The sequence below is a fragment of the Phoxinus phoxinus genome (genome assembly GCF_949152265.1).
Source record: "Phoxinus phoxinus genome assembly, chromosome: 4".
NCBI classification, from domain to species: Eukaryota; Metazoa; Chordata; class Actinopteri; order Cypriniformes; family Leuciscidae; genus Phoxinus; species Phoxinus phoxinus.
The window spans coordinates 39,987,453-40,002,663 of NC_136879.1; the positions used below are offsets into that span (position 1 = coordinate 39,987,453).

At 42.2% G+C, this 15,211-nt stretch overlaps 1 long non-coding RNA gene across 1 annotated transcript; it reads right to left on the reverse strand.

Annotated features, from left to right (window-relative positions):
- Positions 1-443: 443 nt before the first annotated feature.
- On the reverse strand, positions 444-14,611 carry LOC306997130. Its single transcript, XR_013797272.1, has 3 exons — positions 14,422-14,611; positions 2,175-2,423; positions 444-1,912 (listed from the first exon to the last, which is right to left on the reverse strand). It is a non-coding gene; the product is annotated as an uncharacterized lncRNA (long non-coding RNA).
- Positions 14,612-15,211: the final 600 nt, after the last annotated feature.

A 15,211-nucleotide genomic window follows, 5' to 3' on the forward strand; every position in this document is an offset into this window, starting at 1 on the left:
AAATATTATTATCTGGACCGCTATTGAGGCTTTGAAGAATATCATAGACGACAGAAAGTTATATCTACGTTATTGGTAACTTAATGCATGGTAGGAAATCTGAGAATCCCATATAAGTGTTTGAATCCTTTCTCTCTGCTTACATTCTTGGAGTTTAAGAGATATATATAGTCATATTCTGACTATTATTTATTTTATGTTTGTAATGTATATTAGTGCTTAAGGAGGAATGAGTGTATGCATGTTTCCTTTATTCATCTGTATTTTGTTTCTCTCTTTATAGAAAACCACACTCAAAATTACACTCACCCTCAAACTCACTCACACAAGAAAGAGGAAAGAATAAACAGAAACTTTCTCTCAGCTCTTCATTTCATACTCTGGAATATTTGGCCTTAAGTGGTGTTCTGGCCGACACATCTGAGTAAACCTGGTGATAAACCCAGAATTAGCACCTAGGCTGAGCGTCTACCCATTATCTTCACTTCATTTATGGTCTGTATTTTCTGGTGATGTTTAGAGTCCAGCAGTGAAAAACTATTTCCACAAACACATATTAGACTTGTTTTCAGTTTAAACAATCACAGTTAAACGCTTTTTGTCAAGACAAGATGTTTTCTCTGTTTATTTCTCATAATTGCACAGTACTATCAGAAGACAAAATAGTAAACTTAGTAAATAAGTATGTCATGAATATATCTAATTCAAGTTAGACAGATTTTGCACAAAAAATATTTACACTTTTGAAGCTTCACCTCTTAAATCTTTCTAGTCTTCCATTCAGTTTAACAAATTAAACAAAATAGACAATCTCATAGTTTATCTTGCAGAATTAACCTGAATGTATTTGATTTAGAATTGAATGTTGATCACTTGCAACAGTTTTTCATGTGAGTGAGAAGGCCTGATAAATGTCTGAAACTCTTCTCACACCGAGTGCAGTAGTACGGCTTCTCTCCAGTGTGAACTCGCTCGTGTTCTTTCATGTTTCCAGACCGAGAGAAACTCCTGTCACAATATGAGCACTTGTAAGGTTTTTCTCCAGTATGAATTCTTTGATGCCGTTTCAGACTCTCAGCTCTAGTAAAGCTCTTCCCACAGTCACAACACACATGATCTCTCACTTCAGTGTGTGTTTTCTGGTGCTTTTTAAAACCGTTCAGTCGTGAAAAACTCTTTCCACAGAGAGAACACATATAAGGCTTATCATCTGAATGAACTTTCATGTGTGCTTTTAGATTTGATGAGTGAATACGCAGATGATTTCTCAAACCTGTTGAATCTTTGAAACTTTTCTCACACTGAGTACAGTAGTACGGCTTCTCTCCAGTGTGAACTCGCTCATGAAATTTCAGGTGTGCAGACTGAGTGAAACTCTTGTCACAATATGAGCACTTGTAAGGTTTTTCTCCAGTATGAATTCTTTGGTGCTGTTTCAGATTGTCAGCTCTAGTATAACTCTTCCCACAGTCACAACACACATGATCTCTCACTTCAGTGTGTGTTTTCTGGTGCTTTTTAAAACAGTTCAGCCATGAAAAACTCTTTCCACAGAGAGAACACATATAAGGCTTCTCGTCTGAATGAACTTTCATGTGTGCTTTTAGATTTGATGACGAAATAAACTCTTTACCACACTGATCACAGTTAAATGGTTTTTCTCCAGTGTGAATGTGCAGATGATACTTGAGTAACAATGAAGATATGAAACTCTTCTCACACTGAGTGCATGGATACGGTTTCTCTCCAGTGTGAATTCTCATGTGTGTGTTAAGGTTTCCTTTTTGTCTGAAACTCTTTCCACACTGTGAGCAGGAGTGCAGCTTTTTGGCATTTGTTCCTTGAGTTTTGAAGTCACAGTGTTTCTTTACTTCGTTCAGTTCTTCTCTTAGCTCTGTTATTTCCGTCTGATCTAAAATGAACATCAAGTAGTTATAATCAGTTTAAGGAGGATAATTTCAAGGAAAATTCAAGTGAATACAAGCATCTTTGATCTTTTGTTATATCATTCTCATTAATTTGACAAATTAAAAATAGTATTTTTGACACATTATACATATATATATGGTTAGAATAATTTAGATTAATTTCTACATCATTTATCATCAATATCTACTTATTATTTCACAGTCACCAAAGCAGTCAACATTGAAGAATCAAGAATGGACACCAACCTATTTGTTCCTCAGTATCTTCATGTTTTATTCTGGATGGTTCTTGATCACTCATGTCTTCAATCTCCTCTTTAATAAACTCCATCTTTAACAGTCACACAGATTTCAGCTGCTACTCCTGGAGTTTGTCCTTCTCTTGTAGGATGATGGGAATATTCCCAGTATTTATTGGTGAATTGTTGTGGGAGGAGCTTCACTGCAGGTGTGAACTGTGATCACTGTGTGATACTGACGTCCACAGGACCAGATCTGGAAAAATCAAAGATAAGTTACTGAATTCAAACTGGATTACTTTAACAGAAAACATATGGTGCCTTAAATTTGGTTCAAATATAGAGCATTTTGATGGTTACATATTAGTAGTGTATAAAACAGCTCTAAGTTGGTCATTTTTATGTAACCCAGGATATTATAAGAATGAAACAGGGCACAGGTTCAATTGTTCAATTAATATAAACTAATTTGAAATCTAACAAGATGACAAAAATCCACTTAACAGGACCAGATCTGGAATCTGAAAGTTACTGAATGTTACTGAATTTATACTTAACTAATTTAATTATTTGATAGTTAAGTAAAGTGAATATATTTGCTGTTATAAATAGTGTTTTGACAAACTTGTATATTATCATCATATAAAACAGATCTATAGGGTCATCCGTATCAAAATAACCACTTTTTAGAAATGTTTATATTGTTAATCCCTATTATCTCTAGCCTTGGCTACCGTATATAGACCGCCAGGGCCTTACGCTGATTTCCTAAAAGAGTTTGCAGATTTTCTCTCAGATCTATTGGTCAACTTTGATAAAGCATTAATTGTTGGAGATTTCAACATACACGTAGATAATTCAAATGATGCGTTAGGGGCTGCGTTTACAGATTTATTAAACTCCTTTGGGGTCTAGCAAAACGTCACCGGACCAACTCATCGTCTTAATCATACACTCGATTTAATTATATCATACGGAACCGATCCAACCGATATAGATATTATACCGCAAAGTGATGATGTCAGTGACCACTTCATGGTAACTTGTATATTACGGACTACAGTACTATGTCACGCTGCGCCGCGTTACCGACCAGGCAGAACAATCATTCCATCCACCATAGATAATTTCTCAAATTGCTTATCTGATTTGTCTCAGTTACTGCCTGAACCCAAACAAACAGATGAATTAGAGGAAATAACTACCACTATGAGCACCATTCTCTCTAGAACATTGGATATTGTTGCACCCATTAGATTAAAAAAGGTCAGAGAGAAAAGTAAAGCACCATGGTACAACAATACTACGCATGTTCTAAAGAGAGAAACCCGTAAATTAGAGCGTAAATGGAAACAAACTAATTTAGAGGTCTTTAGAATCGCGTGGAAAGACAGTATGTCACGTTATAAAAAGGCCCTAAAAGCGGCAAGGGCTGAGCATCTCCGCAAACTAATAGAAAACAACCAAAATAATCCAAGGTTTTTATTTAACACCGTGGCTAGACTGATAAATAAACAGACGTCACCTGAACAAAATATTCCGTTACAGTTTAGCAGTAATGATTTCATGGACTTCTTCACTGAGAAAATAGAAAGCATCAGAACCACAATTGTAAACATTCAATCTTCAATCGCGCCTTATAAATCAGCCTCAATTATCACCCCGCAAGAACAATTACAGTGCTTTACAACTATAGAACAAAAAGAGTTAAATAAACTTATCACTTCATCTAAAACAACAAAATGCTTATTAGATCCTATACCAACTAAACTACTGAAAGAAGTGTTACCTATAGTGGAAGAGCCTCTCCTCAATATCATTAACTCGTCTCTATCTTTAGGTCACGTTCCAAAAACATTTAAACTGGCAGTTATAAAACCACTCATTAAGAAACCACAATTAGACCCACATAATCTAGCAAATTACAGACCCATTTCAAATCTTCTATTTATGTCTAAAATATTAGAAAAAGTAAACTGGGCTCTTTTTTGCAAGAAAATGACATCTATGAAAAGTTTCAGTCTGGATTCAGGCCGCACCATAGCACTGAAACTGTGCTCGTTAAAATCACTAATGATTTACTTTTAGCTTCGGACCAAGGCTGTATCTCAATACTAGTTTTACTTGATCTTAGTGCTGCGTTCGATACTATAGATCACACAATACTCTTAGATCGACTACAAAACTATACTGGCGTTCAAGGACAAGCATTAAGCTGGTTCAGATCATACTTATCTGACCGCTACCATTTTGTCTATTTAAATGGAGAAAAATCGATCATAACTTCAGTAAACTATGGAGTGCCGCAGGGATCTGTGCTAGGTCCTCTATTTTTCTGAATATATATGATGCCACTTGGAAATATTATAAGGAAACATGGAATTAGTTTCCATTGTTATGCTGATGACACTCAAATATACATTACATCACGGCCGGATGAAAACGCTAAATTATCAAAATTGACAGACTGTGTTAAAGATATAAAAGATTGGATGCCACGTAATTTTCTTTTATTAAATCCAGACAAGACCGAGGTACTACTTATCGGTTCAAAAAAACGCCCACAAAACCTCTCACAATACAACTTTAACATAGTAGGATGTCCTGCTATTTTATCCTCTACAGTAAAATACCTGGGTGTTATACTAGACTGCAACCTGTCTTTTGAAAATCATATTTCATATGTTACAAAAACTGCCTTTTTCCACCTTAGAAACATTGCTAAGCTACGTAATATGCTATCAGTTTCTGATGCAGAAAAGTTCTCGCAGAAAAGACCTCGAGACTAGATTACTGTAATGCTCTATTAGCTGGTTGTCCTGCATCCTCAATAAACAAGCTACAGTTAGTCCAAAATGCAGCCGCTAGAGTTCTTACTAGATCAAGAAAATATGATCATATAACACCGATCTTATCATCACTACATTGGTTACCTATAAAGTTCCGTATAAATTATAAGGTATTGTTACTGACTTATAAAGCCCTAAACGGCTTAGCTCCTGTCTATTTAACGTATCTTCTATCGCCCTATAATCCATCGCGCTCTTTAAGATTAGGGATCGACCGATATGGATTTTTTAGTGCCGATGCCGATTTTATTTCATCAGCCTTAGCCGATGGTCGATATGGGCTGGCGATTTTCTTGAGCCGATATTTGGAGCCGATACTGCTTTTGCTCCCTCAATTTACATCATAAAATTGACACAATTATCATGATGATAACAAATGTTACAAGTCTCTATTTAAAAAAGGAACATTTATTGAACTTAAAAAAACTATTTAACAAATAGTAAAAACAGGTGATGGTAACCTGTGCTAACCCTAACAAGTAAAAAAAGAGTTCAGTGCTGAAAATACTTAAGCATAATTAAAAATGAGTAATAGCTAAATTTGTTACTGTAGCCTATTGTTTATTAATCTTTGTTAGTAAAACGGACCAGCACGTCCCTGCCCTGTAGCGGCCTTTTTAAGCGGCTCAGAGAGAGACGTACTGCCAGCAACTCGAGGCAGTTGATGTGCCAATGCAGATGGGGGCCCGTCCAAACCCTGACACTGCCCGTTGTACGTGGCACCCCAGCCGGTGGCAGAGGTATCTGTGAACACCACAGCATGCCTGGAGACCTGTTCCAAGGGGACTCCTGCCCGCAGGAACGAGAGGTCTGACCACGGGCTGAAGGTATGGCGGCACGCCGGTGTGTTTGCCACCCGGTGAGTGCCGAGATGCCACGCCCATCTCGGGACTCGGCTGTGAAGCCAGTGCTGAAGCGGTCTCATATGAAGCAGGCAGAGCGGGGGTTACCGCCGTAGCCACTGCCATATGCCTCAGGAGCCTCTGAAAGTATTTCAGTGGGACCGCCGTCCTGCCTTCTAACGTGTTCAAGCAGTTCAGCACCGACTGAGCATGTTCCTCTGTGAGGCGCGCTGTCTGTGCGACCGAATCCAACTCCATACCGAGAAAAGAGATCCTCTGCTCAGGGGCGAGTTTGCTCTTCTCCCAGTTGACCCGTAGACCCAACTGGCTGAGGTGCCTGAGCACGAGGTCCCTGTGTTCGCATAACTGCTCTCGAGAGTGTGCTAGTATGAGCCAGTCGTCGAGATAGTTAAAGTTCTCTCATGGGAACAAGGGCCCCCTCCGTGACTTTCGTGATGACACAGGGAGACAGGGACAGCCCGAAGAGCAGGACCTTGTACTGATAAGCTCGACCCTCGAACGCAAAGCGCAGAAACGGCATGTGTCGAGACAAGAATCGAGACATGAAAGTACGCGTCCTTCAGGTTGATCGCTGCAAACCAATCTCGGGGACGGATGCATTCGAAAATGCGTTTGTGCATGACCATTTTGAACGGTAGCTTGTGAAGACTCCGATTCAAAACACGCAGGTCCAAGACCCAACTCCTTTCTGGGTACAATGAAGTAGGGACTGTAGTACCCTGACCTCATATCGGCTGGAGGGACCGGCTCTATCGCGTCCTTCGCCAGTAGGACTGCGATCTCCGCGCGCAAGACATGGGCAACGGCTGCTCTCACTGTAGTGGAGTGGATGGCCCGAAACTTGTTGGGACGCCGGGCAAATTGAATCGCATAGCCGAGCCTGACGGTTCGAATGAGCCAGCGAGACGGACTGGGAAGCGCTAACCAGAATCGCAAAGACCGTACAAGCGGGACCAAAGGGACCGTAGGCGTACCCGGAGCGGGGCAGCGAGGCGGAACACAGGAACGCGGCCCGGGAGGCTCTCTTGGGGAGGCGACCCGGACCGTGGTCTAAGTGTGCTGTGCAACACTTACCTGGTTCCACGAGGCAGGAGGTGGCTTGGTTGCGTTCTCGAACCACACACTGCTGCCCGCTGGCAACAGAAGAGGCGGATGAGGGTGGTGAGGATTCTCTCCTCCCACTACTCTCCGGACCCTCTTCAAACCCAGAGAGAGGAACTGCTCTTTTTTTTTTTGAGAGAGAGAACTTGGGGACCACTGTGACACTGTGGTGGAACAGAATTTTTACTCAAAAGATTAGTTTCCCAACCCTCTACTGGGAGAGAGCAGCTCCACCCATCTCCGGGTCACCCGTCTCCAGTGATTGTTTCACCGACCACTTAAACAGTAACAGTGGTTGAGACGGGCGGTGTCATCCTCCTGCAGCGGACACAGTAGAGCAGGCTGTGCCGGAGTTTTTTCTTTTTTGCAGGGGATGACACCCTTGGCGACAAGTAGACTGAGGGGCAGCCCACGAGGTACTCTGGTGGTACATTGGGGGAAGCGCTTCAGTCTGCTGCTGACTGTGGAGAACTGCTGGGCCAGTTCTCAACAGTGTCGCTGAAAAGGTCACCTTATGCGATGGGAACATCGAGAAAGCTTACTTTGATGAGCTCTCACACCTCTACAAGGACAGCCAGGGGCGCTTCTGGACCACCAAGGTGGACATCGTCTGATCGAGGGCCAGCGCTGTGACTTGAACACGGTCAGTCGACAAGCGCAGCTCAACCCCGGCTCAGAAGTACCCTCGTGCAATAAGAGTGCCTTGGCCTCGCATGCAGGGTAGAGGTGGCCTGCCAGAGGCACAGCCACCCCACCATCAAGGGTAGTGAGAGAGGTGAAAACTTTATGCAGAATTTGGCACTTTTGGCGTTCCATATTTTGGTTCCAATATAGCTCCATACTGCTAAGTTTTCAATGCACGTCCGAGAAAGACCCGGGAAAGCATGGCTGTCAGCTCTGAATCTGATTAAGCATAAGCACACACACTATTACAGTGGGAACTTAGCATCATCCTCATTTCCAGAACGAAACAGCCCCTCTTTCCAATGTAGCAATCGACATCTGCTCTCAGCTGAAGCCTTAAATGAAAGGCTAAGTTCCTCCATTTTTTTTTTTGAAAGACCAGCAATCCCATCCAGAAACTGCACAGCTTGTGATGCGCTAGAGAGGGAGGGGCCCTAGAGGGTTGGTTCCCCGAAGGAGAAAGCCTCAGCTCTAAGGATCACCCAAGCTATTCCACTGAAGTAGACCTCTCCTGGTGGCCACCAGGGAGGGCGCTACAACGGATAATAGACATGGGGACCTCACACCTAGAGTGTCGAGCGAGCGCTGGGTCACCGTGACAACCCGCGCTGCAGCCTGGCAGCTCGACGGCACACGACACGCTGGTGTCCCAGAGTGTCGAGCAGACCTGCAGCTGTGCTTTCACACACAAGCAGCGGCTGGCCAACAACAGAGGGGACTCAAGCTTTCCGAAGAAAGCAGAGTCAACCGGCGTGCCGACATGGTCATGATTCCATGAAAACATGAACCACCCATGAACTCAGTCTCACATGTTTCCCAGGCATGCGAGACAATGATCGTGGCCGTCAGTGAGGACAGGAAACGACCGCATCCAGAAACACACGGGTGGGCGTCATCTTTAGAAAGACGCAACTCACACCCATGTAAGCTCTTTCAGGTGAATGCTCTTCTTGGTACTGAAGCACGCAGGGGAACGGTCGCAGCGGACACAGACAGGAATGTGCAACCTGTCGTGCGCTGTCTCTCTTCACGGCGGTCTTACCCGCCGTAAGAACGGCTATTTAGCGCACCGTTACCAGCTGTGAAAACAGCTTTTTTTTGTTTTGCTCTGCTCAGTAACACAAAAACAAAAATAAAAGAGAAAAATAAAGTCGACCCCGCTGCATCGCCCGCACCAGACACAAGAGATCTTCCTGAAAAGCTTGCTCGTTGTTTGATCACTCAAGATTAGATAGATTAAACAGCATCGGTTGGCTCCGAAGCAAAACCGAAGCGGACCACTCTCACCCTGCTCACCATCTCTTTAATCTCCTCCCATCAGGTAGAAGATATAGGAGCATTAAGACTTCCACATCACGTTTCAGAGACAGCACTTACCCTCTGGCTATCAGACATCCAAATTTGCACTGACTGATAGCAGCATTTTACTAACTGTATGCACTGTGAACTTTCTTTGCCGAGGGGTATTGTCTCTTTAATGTCTGCGGGGTTTGGTCTACTGTTTAACTGTTTGCTGGGTATTGTTGTTATTATTTTTGTACTTGTGTTGTCTGTCTTTAGGCTATTTATGTCTGAGAGTTGTACCAAGACAAATTCCTATCAACTTGTTGATATGGCAATAAATTATTGAAATGAAAAAGCTTAAGTGCAATCGCAACTGCTGCTCATATATATATCCGCGCTGCGAGGCTGAGCAGCTGATGCAAATGATTGCACGCCAATGTGTATTGGCTCGTGTCACTCGAAGTAGATCGGCTCTCTAGCGAGATTCCTATTTTTTCGATCACGACATACGTCGTAGTGACTGACTGATAGGGAACGGTGACATGTTCTCGAATTAAATCTCAGAATGAAATGAATACAGTACAAAACATTCTGGTGCAATCTGATAAGAAAATGAAGTAAAAAAGACAACATTTTCTTTAATTAAAAAAACACATGTATTGACAATACAAGCTTTAAAATAAGATTTTAATTTACTTTGATATTAGTTTTGGGCCTATCAGCTACAGAGAAATGGCAAATTTCCTCAAAGGACAAATTATCTTTCAACTAAATGGCGGCTCTACATTGAATTATTTACTTTACTGACATTTACAAGGCACATTAGCTTATCTTTTAATATTAATATAGTAAAATTCGGTCCAATTTTCCCATTGCGTCTGTCGTTTCTATGCAACCATGATCTGCGCTCTCCACAATGACAAAGAAGTTTTAGTAACTAATGGATTTCCACCACCGAAAAACGCTTGCTGAAGCTCTACTACAAGATTTATTTATGGAGAAGAGAAAAACACCCACGGTGTTGAGGTGCACCCCCATACTGAAAGTGAAAATTTTAGATTTGTTCATCTCGCTGCCCCTGGAAAAAATGAGCGCGTCGCTTCAATTATGAGCGCGCTTCCCGTGTGCCTACATTTGAAATAACGAACTCGAGCGCGCAAAAGACGCGATATGTGAACATATAAAGGAAGCTTTATTGGCGAGCTACCTTCAATCAGGCCACGAGTTACTGGTAACTCGCGAGCGACGTGTTGGAGACCCCCTTGACATAGCTTCTATCCAGGTTCTTCTATAATAGGTTCTATCCAGACTGGACTATTGTAATGCTCTCCTGACTGGTCTCACTGCTTGCACTGTCAAACATCTGCAACTGATCCAGAATGCTGCAGCTAGAGTGGTCTTCAACGAGCCGAAGAGAGCACACGTCACTCCTCTCCTCACAAAATTGCACTGGTTGCTGGTTGCCGCTCACATCAAATTCAAGTCACTGACATTTGCCTACAGAACAACCACTGGCACTGCTCCCCTGTACCTGAACTCATTACTTCAGACTTATGTGCCATCCAGAAACTTACGCTCTGCAAGCGAGTGGCGTCTAGTGGTGCCATCTCAAAGAGGCACAAAATCTCTCTCTCGGACCTTTACCATGACTGTTCCCTGCTGGTGGAATGATCTGCCTAACTCAGCCAGAGCTGCTAAGTCCGTAACCATTTTTAAGAAACTGCTGAAGACGTATCTTTTTCGGCAGCACTTGATCCATTAATACTAACACTTTCTTCTCTATTCTAACTTTAAAAAAAATATTGTGTTGGATTGTACTGTGAAGGGTCATAGCACTTACATACTGTTGTCCTACTGCTAGTTTAATTGCTTCTATTGTTTCTCATTTGTAAGTCGCATTGGATAAAAGCATCTGCTAAATGAATAAATGTAAATGTAACCTTCTCAGCAAGCAGGGGCGCCAATTTGCCAATAATTGAAATGATAAACAGGCTAATAGAAAACCGCTTCGCGCGCAAAGGTTTATTATTTTTTTAAAAGTTTGTGCCACCCCCCATGTGACATGAAAAAATTCATGCCCCTGGCAACCGCCCGGTTCGCCGGTGCCAAAAACCGCTACTGATGCCTCTAGTGGAATGAGCCCTAACGCCCAAAGGGCAGTGTAGACGCATTTGCTGCCGCGATAGCGTCAACGATCCACCTGGACAGACTCTGCTTCGAGGTGGCGAGACCCTTAGTGCGCCCACCGAACGAGACGAAGAGCTTCTCCGAGCGCCTGAAGGCGGCGGAGCGCGTGATGTAATCTGATGACAGGACTATCAGAAAAGCAGTTTTGAGCGAGAGGTATTTCAGATCCGCGGCCTGTAACGGTTCAAAGGGATGTGCTTTCAAGGCCTCTAGGACCACCGAAAGATCCCAAATGACTCAGTCGGAGAGGAGGGTGCGTATACTTCACAGCTTCAGCAGGCTCTTCACTGGACTCAGACGGAGAGGAGGGTGCGTATACTTCACCACTTTAACAGGCTCTTCACTGGACTCAGACGGAGAGGAGGGTGCGTATACTTCACCACTTTTGCCGAGGGATTATAGGCTGGTCGCCCGTACACTCTGCAACATCCCACACTTGTGTGTACACTGCAACACACTCAGTGATAATTAAAACTCAGCACAGCATGCACAAACCTCAGATCATTAAGGCAGAGTGCGGACCCAGAGGACAGCCTCGACAGATGACTCTCCGTGTGTTGATACAAACAGGGCTCTCACTGCTGTGTCATTTCCAAACATCCAGCTTCAGAAGAGAGACAGAGGATTGTGAACTTCAGCAGTATGTCAACGCAGTACTTCTTCATAGAATGATAACGACAGAGAATAACCAGGCACTTATCTTTAAGATGAATCCAGTCTCTCTGCCTCTAGTCCTTTCCTCGCTGCGTCTCCGCTGCATCACCACCGATCCTTCCTCGCTCCCCCAACTTCCTTACTCTCCAGCGTCAGCTTCTTTTTATATCCCTCCTAGTCCAATCGCCTGTGTGTATGTTTTCCCCGCACCGCTGCCAGCGAATCCCCTCATTAGTTTTCGTTCCCGGCGTGTTTTTCCCGCTTCCGTGTATCACCGCAACCGGCCTTGTGTTACACCGGAAGTGCTCCCCGCCACAACAACTTCCCGGCCTGTAGTTCCGGCTTTCGTCACCCCGTGACATAAAACTAATCAATGTTAAATAGTTCAACATGAATCTTTATATGATTCACTACAGAGCTTGAATGTCTAAAACTCTCTCCACATTAGTGCGGCTTCTCTCCAGTATGAACTCGCACGTGTGATTACAGTGCCGACAAACCTTAGGGTGTATTCACACCTGCCTTGTTTGGTTCGAAGTAATCGTTGAAAATCCCCCTTGGTGCGGATCTTTTGGGCAGGTGTGAATACAGCAATCGCACTCGGGTGCAGACCAAACAACCGAACCGAGACCCAGCTGAAGAGGTGTTCTCGGTACGGTTCCAAACTAACTCTGGTACGGTTCGTTTACGGTGTGAACATGAACCGACCCAATTGCAGAAAGCACTGCGCTGATACTGTTGCGCGTCTTTCTGCGCGTCGTGTGTGCATCAGGACATTCACAGACAGAGCGTTCTCTTTTTTCTTATCGTGCTTAAATGGTTTAAAAGCATTTGCATGAATAGGACCGTGATCATATAATGTAACGATAGTTTAAGGATGATAGGGGGAAAACGGGTGCTGTGTTAATTTGCGTTAAACTGGACAAACTTAATCGCATGCGTTAAAGTTGACAGCACTTGTTAGCAGTAATAATAATCTCATTTGGATGTATGAACATAGCCCCTCTCTATGAATGAAATCTTTATGCTCATTAGTGGCTGCCAACTCACGCAATTGACACTTTTCACACGCTCTCACGCCACACATCCATTTTCTAAAATGGATCAAAGAGGACACTGACACTGACATCTTTCGAGGCCCTGTAATTGGAATGAGCGTATCCTAAACCCATGGGCGAGGACCCATTGGAGGGCAAGTCTGGTGCCAGCAGCCGCGGTAATTCCAGCTCCAATAGCGTATACTAAAGTTGCTGCAGTTAAAAAGCTGTGTTAATTTGCGTTAAACTGGACAAACGTAATCGCATACGTTAACGTTGACAGCACTTGTTAGCAGTAATAATAATCTCTTGATTTGGATGTATGAACATAGCCCCTCTCTATGAATGAAAACTTTATACCTAATCCGTCTTCTGCGCAGTGCCACTGTCAGCATGCCAGTATAGGCGCACATGAGAGCATGTTCTCTCCGCCGGAACCGTCTTGCAGCACATCGTCGTCTTCTCAAAATCCTAATTACAACATCGTATAGATGACATTGTATCATATGATGCTCATTAGTGGCTGCCAACTCTCACGCAATTGACACTTTTCACACACTCTCACGCCACACATCCATTTTCTAAAATGGATCAAAGAGGACACTGACACCGACAGACAAGACAGAGCAGGTTACTATTGATATTAAAACAAATTATCAGCTCTCAGATGATGTCAATTTTATTATGAATAAATGCTGTTTTGGCGTTTGTAAATGTGACGTGACAGATCTCTGTAGCAGTGTCTCAGTTCAATCGGCATGTGACCGATCATTTTTTACTCTTCTTTACTAGTAAATAAACCCGAATGAACAATAGGCATGTTGAAAGATATAGTACAATTTACCGAAATGCATTTGTCTCGGATTAATCAGTGGTTTTCAGGCGCGGTAAGAGGTCAGTAAAACAGGTAGGAAAGCCATTTAATGACCATAGGCTAGACAAATTAGTGTTTTGTTAAATATGTCCACTATATTAGGCTATATATTATATTTTTTACTTGTATCATTAAAATATTATAAAGTTGTTATTATAATAAAAAAACGCATTAAATTAAATTTAAGTTGTTATTTTTAACCTATAATACCAGCTGACAGGGCTCTCTGATTGTTTACAGCATAAGTGAGTTTTTTTTTTCTTGAGAAAAATTAACATGCATTTACTGTACCTAATAATTATCCAAATGAATCGATATTGAATCAAGATGTCAAGCAATAATAAATACAGTAGCCTACCGCTACCATGTAGCTAAACATTGTAACATGTTGTCATAAAAATTCTGTTTAGTTACCAAATGTTTTGACAATCACAACTTATTGCACTTCCTGCTTTTCCCAATGAATGAATGGACGACCTTAGCACACGTGTGGTTTTGTTTACAAATTTTGGTTTTGGTTCCGTGCAAAAAGAGCTGTGTGAAAAGCAAATCGTACCAAAAATAAATAAAAAATCAACATTGTATTTTTGTTTTTTACAGTCTATGGTCCGGACAAAAGCAAGTAAATTATCGGACTTTCCTGGTGTGAATACATCCTTATTCACGATATGAGGGTTTGTAATCTAGAGCTGGTTAATGTTAATCTGAGAACATCTCTCACCTGCAGACTGGAAATAAACGGCATCAAGAGAAAATATTCAACACTTGTCCTTCATTCACGATCGTTAACAGCGTCACTTTCAGCCTCAACTGGTGAACGTTTCAGCTCGTCTCTCTCTCTCTCTCTCTCTCTCTCTCTCTCTCTCTCTCTCTCTCTCTCTCTCTCTCTCTCTCTCTCTCTCTCTCGCGCAGGCGCAGTGCGCGATGTCATATTTCTTAAAGGGGCCGCATATTATACCAGTGTATTCTAGGGTTAGTAGATAGTCAGGGAAAGTAAGGCAGTCGATTTGCCTGCTTTTTAAAGTAAGGTTAACTAATTAGAAATAACAGTTTGAACACTTTGCTATAATTTCGATGGCTGCTACTAGTCAATCATTATCAACAAAATGTATATTTTTGATGACAAACTTTATTTGTCTAAAATTTAAAGTTACCCATTAATAACTTCACGGAGCAGTTGTAATGTCACATTTACAATCAAGCTGATATTCGGGAAAACAGCACTCTTGATTTTATGTTGCCTGAGTTGTTTCTAATATAACAACACTGGAAAATAAAATATTTGTAACCTAATATCTTGAATTTGGGGGGCATTTGTCTTATTTTTAATGGCATTTCTGCCCCAGTTTTCTGGGGAAATAAATCAAAATTAAGAGAGTTTTTGCTTGAAAAAAAAAGCACAATTATCTGCCAATGGGGTAAGAAAAATAATCTTAATTCAAAAAGAAACAAGATTATTTTTCTTACCCTATTGGCAGATAATTTAGCTTGTTTTAAGCAAAAACTCACTT